Source organism: Colobus angolensis, unplaced genomic scaffold (genome assembly GCF_000951035.1).
Source record: "Colobus angolensis palliatus isolate OR3802 unplaced genomic scaffold, Cang.pa_1.0 Scaffold10, whole genome shotgun sequence".
Lineage (NCBI taxonomy): Eukaryota > Metazoa > Chordata > Mammalia > Primates > Cercopithecidae > Colobus > Colobus angolensis.
Window position 1 is genome coordinate 19,132,277 of NW_012110919.1, and position 8,314 is coordinate 19,140,590.

General features: G+C 40.4%; 1 pseudogene across 1 annotated transcript; it reads right to left on the bottom strand.

Annotated features, from left to right (window-relative positions):
• Positions 1-7,338: 7,338 nt before the first annotated feature.
• On the bottom strand, positions 7,339-8,313 carry LOC105508224 (annotated as a pseudogene). The gene has a single exon (XR_001001226.1). The product of XR_001001226.1 is annotated as a programmed cell death protein 2 pseudogene (transcript).
• Between the last annotated feature and the right edge of the window lies 1 nt (position 8,314).

Here is an 8,314-nt window from a genome sequence, read left to right on the forward strand (position 1 = left end):
GATCACAAAGTAAAGTCCCACAATAGGTTGTCTGCAAGCTGAGGAGCAAGGAAGCCAGTTCAAGTATCAAAACCTCAAAAGTAGGGAAGCCGATAGTGCAGCCTTCAGTCTGTGGTCGAAGCTCTGAGGGCCCCCGGAAAACCACTGGTATAAGTCCAAGAGTCCAAAAGCTGAATAATTTGGAGTCTGATGTTCGAGGGCAGGAAGCATCCAGCATGGGAGAAAGACGAAGCCTGGAAGACGAAGCCAGTCTAGTCCTTCCATGTTCTGCCTGCTTTTATCCTGGCCACACGGGCAGCTAATTAGATTGTGCCCACCCAGGTTGAGGGTGGGTCTGTCTTTCCCAGTCCACTGACTCAAATGTTAATCTCCTTTGGCAACACCTTCACAGACACACCCAGGAACGATACTTGCATCCTTCAATGCAATCAAGTTGACATTGAATATTGACCACCACAACGATATAACACAATCTATATCAGTTTATGTCACTTTATATGCCTACATATCACTATATATCTCACTATATGTCACTGTATACCACTATGTATATCACCATATACTATTAGAAATCACTACATCTCTCTCTATTATAATATATAACTATATATTCCTACATATCACTATATATCTCACTACATATCATCATATACCGCTATGTCTATGACTGTATATTATACATCACTATATATTGCTACATATCACTATATAACTCACTACATAGCATTATTGTATACCACTATGTATATCACTATAAATATCATGACATATCACTATATATCCCAATATCAGTGTATATCATGACATATATCATGATATTGCTATATATCACAATATATATCATTACATATCTGCATACCACTATGTGTATCACTATATATTATATATCACTATTACATCTCATATCTCACAATATCACTACATATCACTCTATGTCTCACTACACATCATTGTATACCACTATGTATCTCACCATATGCATTATTATACATCACTATACATCTCATTATATATCACTATATATATCACTATATCCATACATATCATCACATATCTCACTACATATCACTGTATACCAATATGCATATTATTATACATATTATTATACCTTACTATATATCTCACCATATACCACTATGTATAATGGAGGTTCCCCTCTCTCCTCATAGACACAAAATGTGGAGGTTTACACACAAATATGGACATGTCCTCCTCCCAAGGAGAGTGAGCCAGACTCTTCTTGCTCCTCATTCTTTGATGCTCTGACTGACAGGGAAGTGTCACTGCCTGTGACTGACCTTCAGGAGGTGGATTTAATTCATTCACCCACACTAAGATGTGCTAGACTTGGTGACATAGCTCCAAAGAACTGACTATAGAGAAGGAAAAGAGTAGCTTTACGGTGCAGCAGACTGGCACACACAACCTTGACCAAGTGATGAAGGTTGAGGTCAGCAGCGCTGCCATGTGGATCTCATAATTCTGCAGTTGCTGCTAGCTGAGGGAATACTCTTGGCCTTCTGTGCACTTGAGTAATGTGATGCCCTGGAATAGTCTCAGCAAACGGACCATATAGGATTTTGCTACTAGCAGAGCTTATCCTGTATGTGTTCCTGGCAGGAGGTGTGTTCTTTTGTATGAACCAACTGAAATCTAAATCACAGAAGTCTATCTGCTGGAGTCTTTAAATGGATAACTTCTCCATTAACAGGAAAATGAAAAAATCATTTTATTTATAAGGTTGATGGAAATACCCAGAGAAAATTAAAGAAAATGTAGTAATATTTGCTCAGGTGTTTTAAGTGTGCTTTACTTGGGGTTACTACCCTATAAACATCTTGTCCTATCGATATTTTTTCCTCCTAACACTCAACACATTTCTTGTATGGCTTATGAAGTACATTTTCTAGGTGTGACTCAGCTTGGCAGTATAATGAGAAGCATGCCTTTATATTCTCCTTGAAAGGTTGAGGACTGTTAATTGACTGTGGGGTGGAAATTATATTCTGAGGAGGATTTTGGCAAACATTTTGATTTCACTTATGAAACGAGTCCTTGCATCATATAAGTAGACCTTATTTTTACTGGTTGTTGTTTTGTTTGTTTATTTGTTTGTTTTTTGAGATGCAATCTCGCTCTATCACCAGGCACTGGTGCAATCTTGCCTCACTACAACCTCTGCCTCCTGAGTTCAAGTGATCCTCCTGCCTCAGCCTCCCGAGTAGCTGGGACTACAGTCACGTGCCACCATGCTCAGCTAATTTTTGTATTTTCAGTAGAGACAGGGTTTCACCATGTTGGCCAGGATGGTCTCGATCTCTTGACCCCGTGATCCACTGGCTTTGGCCTCCCAAAGTGCTGGGATTACAGGCATGAACCACCGCGCCCGGCCACTGGTTGTTCTTAGTTAAGATGTTCACCTGACATGTAATGAAACTGTTAGTCTATCTGATTTTCTTAGATGAGCCTGTGAGTTACTATGGGTATCACTACTTAGTTTTTAAGTTTTCTTTCTCCTAAACTGAAAAGCAGGGATATATTTTCTGCTGATGAGATATTAATTATGATAATTGCTAGACAGTCAAGACTTAATTCTTTTTCTTTTTATTTTTTTGAGACAGGGTCTCTCTCTGTCACCCAGGCTGGAGTGCAGTGGCACAATCACAGCTCACTGCAGCTTCCAACTCATGGGCACAAGGGACTTTCCCACCTCAGCCTCCTGAGTAGCTGGGACTACAGGCTCTTGCCACCATGCCTGGCTAGTTAATTTTTTTTTTTTTTTTGTAGAGATAGGATCTCCCTACATTGCCCACACTGGTCTTGATCTCCTGAGCTCAAGCAATCCTCATACCTTGGCCTCCCAAAGTTCTGGGATTATAGGCATGAGCCACAACACAATAGATCAAGACTTAATTCTTAATCCTGTTTTGTTACCTTCAATATCACCTGAAATTGAAACAAACACTCAGGCACAGACAAAAAAGCCTGGCTTTTGTTTTGTTTTGTTTTTTAGCGGCAGAGTCTCAGTCTGTCACCCAGGCTGGAATGCAGTGGCGCTATCAGAGCTCACTGCAACCTTGAACTCCTGGGCTCAAGCAATCTTCTTGTCTTGTCCTCCCAAAATGCTGAGATTACAGGCATGAACCACCATGCCCAGCTTTTTTAAAAAAATGCCTTTTTTGGGTGAAAGCCAAATAAGACAGCCAAAGTCATGTATCACTACTGTGCTATGAAAATGAGTCTCAGTATTGCTTTAATATAAATATTCCTATGTAGAATTAAGTAATGCAAAGGGCCCTGTTCCAAAGCCAGAAGGAATCTGACTTTTGCATTATTTTTTAAAAATAATTAAGATCGGAGTTATTTTAAAATTCTTATTCTAAAAATAGAGAAGAGAAATTGCCTAAAAAATACAGCAGTGGATAAAAGAAGAGAGACTGAAATTTGAAATGGATTTTGGAAGTTAAGTGTGGATTAAAGGAGAGATATCAGTTTGTAAGGGATTATCCCTGGGCCTGATTGTCTGAGGACATGCAGCCTTGTAGGAAATGGGTAGGACAGACAGGCTGTGTTAGAATGCCTGTGCAGGAGGAGAGTGGAAGGTTCTGGAAGACAAGGGTGGTTGCTTGTGTTTCTTTTGAATCCCCACTAAATGTAATTTTTCTTGTGGAGACATTGGTGTATGGACACAGTACTCAGCAGAGTGCTGATGTCTGGGGGAAATGGTTAAAAACTGAAAACTTACCTTGGCAGTGTGAGGACAAAGCCAGAAAACCATAAATTGTTTGGGGGTTTTCTTCAGCTTCACATCTACCAGAACTTCTTACCTTTAGAGTTTTCTTATTTACCAAAGAACAAGGTTGCAGTGGTTATCATTGCCGTGAAAGCTCCCCAAATCTAATTTGCTTTTATTCTTCCCCCAGTCTTTCTTCTGCAATTAAAAATGATGAGCTGTTTCTGGATTCCGAATCAGGAATTTTTCATTTCTGTATAATTCTGCCACTGATCTATTTTGCAGTTTTCTCTGGGTATATGCCATTAAAGGAAATTTGGATTGCAATTTGGCTGCTTCTTAGGAGAGCAGACAGAGTATCATACCATTTTGTTTTTTCTAGTTGCAGCTTTTCATTTATGAAAGTAAAGCTTTGAATTTGTGCAGTTCTGACATAATTCTTGCTCTTCTGCAGAACATGAGGTGAGCAGTACTGTAGAGCAAGTTTTGGAATATATTTGGAATATATTTGGTCTAGCAGTGAAAAATGACCAGTGCTATGATGACATCCGGGTTTCTCGTGTGACCTGGGATAGTTCCTTTTGTGCTGTCGATCCCAGATTTGTTGCCATAATCACACAAGTGAGTGGGGGAGGAGTGTTCCTTGTGCTCACTCTGCACTAGATAAGAAATTTGACCTTCCATTCTGTTAGACACCTTCTGGTAATCTCTATTTTTTTTCAAAATTGATTGACTTTAGAGATTGACCACTCACCAAGTATTGTTGGATTGATGGGGCCATTAAATTCTGATGTAGGTAAGGTTGAGTTCCACATGACTTGCTAAACTCATTCGTTTTTCTCTAGCAGGAAATCATTAGACAATGATGACATCTGTTCTGGGTGTGCCCTCTATGGATGAAAAAGGTTACCATAATGATGTTGTGAGCACAGGTAGGCAGAGGAATTGTACAATTTAATCCAGAATCATCCATTTTTCATAAGAGAACACAGTTTTAAAACAGTTCCGTTTGTGCTCCAAAGTAAAGTTGTAAAAACAATTATATTTTTAATTGAGTGGAAATTTGTGAGATAATGTTCTCTTTCTTATGAAGTCATGAAGGTTGAGACTTCTTGTTCTTTTCCAATAGCAAATGAGATGAGAGCACAAGAAAGTATTTCAAAACAAATACAGATTTCAAGTCTGGACACAGGATTCAGCATAGGATTTACTAAACAGTATTAACAAGTGGCAGAAACAAAGGGTCTTTACTGAAAGTGGTTCTGCGGGTTCTTCAACCTCAGTGGGCTTCCAAGCCCTCTTCCTTCCTTTATCCTCCCAGAGAGCCTGCTCCAAGGTGGGAGATTAGATACGAATTCTGAGCATTTGCTGACCAATCATGAATACTGCAGATCAAAATCTGCGCTTATTTTATTAGCAAATTCTGGAATTGCGAGTAATGAAGAAAAAAAAAAGCTACGAAGAGGGCTTAGAAACAGTTGTTTTTCTAGTTAGCTGATGTGATTTGGATTTGTGTCCCTGTCTAAATCTCATGTCAAATTGTGATCCCCAGTGTTGGAGGAGAGACCTGGTGGGAGGAGATTGGATGGTGGGGTGGATTTCCCCCCTGCTGTTCTTGTGATAGTGAGTTCTCACGAGATCTGGTTGTTTAAAAGTGTGTTGCACCTCTCCCTTCTCTCTCTTTCTCCTGCTCCTGCCATGTGGGACAACCCTGCTTCCCTTTCACCTTCCACCATGTTGTAAGTTTCCTGAGGCCTCCCCAGCCACGCTTCCTGTACGGCCTGTAGAATCATGAGCCAATTAAACCTCTTTTCTTTATCAATTACTCAGTCTTGGGTAGCTCCTTATAGCAATGTCAGAATAGACTGATACATTGGCTTTTAGGAGAAATATGAGTTTGGTGAGTCCTGAGCTCCCATGATAAGGACTCAGTGCTTGTGAGGATGCAGATGTTAAGTTGCATGACAGCTGTTTCCAGTCTGCTTAAAAACACTCAGCTCCCTCCTGAGCCTGAGCCCCATATATTAAGGGTATATCTCATCATCATGGGCCATGTGATTCTGAGAGTGGTTACAGTGAAGTGAATTTCTGTTCAAGGATTGTTTCCCATTGAATTTTTTTCTTTTAATTCTCCTTTTATTTTGGAAAATCTTGACCATACAAAAGTGGAAATAGTATAATGAGCTCCCACGTACCATTAATCAGCTTCAACACTACCAAGTCCAGTGTTTTCTTTCTCTGCCACTTCCAACTCAATTACTCTGAAGTAAATCCCACACATATCACTTCATTCATAATTAAGTTATGTACCCCTAGAAGGCAAACTCTTTCCTTTTATTTATCCATTTGAAAATAATGAATCTGTTTCCGAGGATCCTACAAAGATGATTACTGAGTTTTTTTAAGAATTATTTTGAACCCATTAGACATATCTGATGCAGTTAGCGTCCTTGTGGATGTGCAAACTGTCCATCTTTTGCCAACAGGAGCCTTTTCATGTTGCTTGAGTTCTTCTGACATGGCCCTAGTAATCCTTGTGAGCTTCCTTAATCTTTGATATGACCATGTTGATGTGACCATGTTCCCACATTATTTGAACATTTCCTGACCCAGTTCTGGAATCAACCACCTCTCCAAAGAGCCTGAAGTTCCTTTTAGAGAGAAATGGTATGTAGACACAATCAACATGATCTTCCTCCCATGCCCAACACCTCAGTTCTCAGTAACACCAACGTAATTACTCATTTGTTTTATCCCCCAATACATGCACAACCATCTCCAAATAACAGCAATAGTCTAGTAATAACATGTTTATTGAAAAATCCTAAAATTATTACGTTCTTTTCATTCTCAGGGTATATTCCACTAGAGATGTACTGCCCTATGTTTTGAAGTCACCTAGAAGAGTTCTTAGTGTGGTCATATGACTACATCAAGAGTTTTTTACTTTTGATGGTTAGGGACTGCTTCTTAAAACTTATTTTACAACTGATTTTACTATCTTAAAATACTCACACAGTTCCGAAGTCACATTTACACAAACAAGGCATATTTGAAGTCCAGTTTTCATCCTTGATCCTCCTACTCTAGGCTCCTCCTTCTCCTAAAGGAACGCATTTTCATTCCTTACCCTTTTCAACGTATTGGTATGAACACGCGTGTGGCCCCTTCCAGGCAGTCCTCAGTGATGTCACGTGTTCCCATGACACCTGTATTGTACTCTTATCAGTCATCACATGGAATTTATCTTCTCTAAGTATTATTTGGGGTCCTCCACGGGACTGTGAGCATCTGACCACTGGAGGGTCGCTTCCCATTATATCCCTATTATCAAGCACAAGTTCAGGCATAGAGTAAGACTCGTTTTGGAATATATGACCGGTGTGAACTAGAAACCAGTAAGCTGACGTTTTCATTTTGAGTCTATAAATCTAATTTTGTAGTGGTTTTGTGTATGGTTCAAGGCTCAAATTGTAAAACTTAACATTACGTGACCAAAGCAAGTTATACCCAGAACCTTAATTTCCTCACCTTCAAAATGGGGCAGAGTTTCTGACTTACTGGTCTACTCTCAGGATTTTAATGAGCTCATGCATAATCAGTCCTTTATATAAGGTGAGTGCTGGATAAATGTTGGCTACTGTAATAAAATAAGCCTCTAAGATACTTGGTCAGCACAGGCACTACCCAAGAGTATGCACTGTAGAGAAACTGACAAAATTGTGTATCTAAAACTGGCCAGATGAAAAAGACACTTTTAAGGGGTCCTTCTGCATGCCCGACACTGTGCTAGGCACTCACACTATCCCGACCTGAGAAACAGATCTGGGACCCAGAGGAACTTACCAAACCTCCAGCATCTTGTGTAGCCCTACTTGTGAGACCACCTGGATACCCCACCCCTTTGGCTTTATAGGGAGCAAAACACACGTGATATATGTCAGGAAACAAAGTCCAGGAAGTATATTTTCGCCTGAGGCAATATCTGAAAATTGTAGACTCCAGCCTCCAAAGCGAGTCTTCCTCTCAGTACCTCTCTTCTAGATACACTGAGACCTTTCTTCCCAGCATGAAGTTGAACCACTTACTGAATGAAGTCCTGGAACTGTTTAACCATGCTCCCTAAAATCTCTGAATAATCTTCCTCTTCCACAACCTCAGGCATAATCTCATCTTCTGTTTCTATTACAATTTCAAATTCTGGAAAAAGGAAGTTGTGGTCTGGAGTTGTAAGGTTCAGATGATCTGGTTGTGCACAAGCCTGCTTATGTCCCAATCTCCGGTCTAGGGTCTGATACTCCTTGCCGCAGTAATAGGCTTTGTGGCATCTAGAGCAAGTTTTGGAGCCTAAACAGCCACAAAACCTGCAGAGATGAGCACCAGACTTAAGTTGGAGATACATCAATTCTCCTGTTTCTGGGGGAGGATTCTCAGAAGGTGGCCCATATGAATAAAAATCATTTTTCCTGGGTAGGCTGATTCCTAGAAACTCGTAGGCTGGCATAGCACGGCGGCTTGCCGCAGCAGAAGCGGAAGATGCCGCGGTGGAAGGAGTCGGCGTGGCCTGGCGGGGGCTCGTAC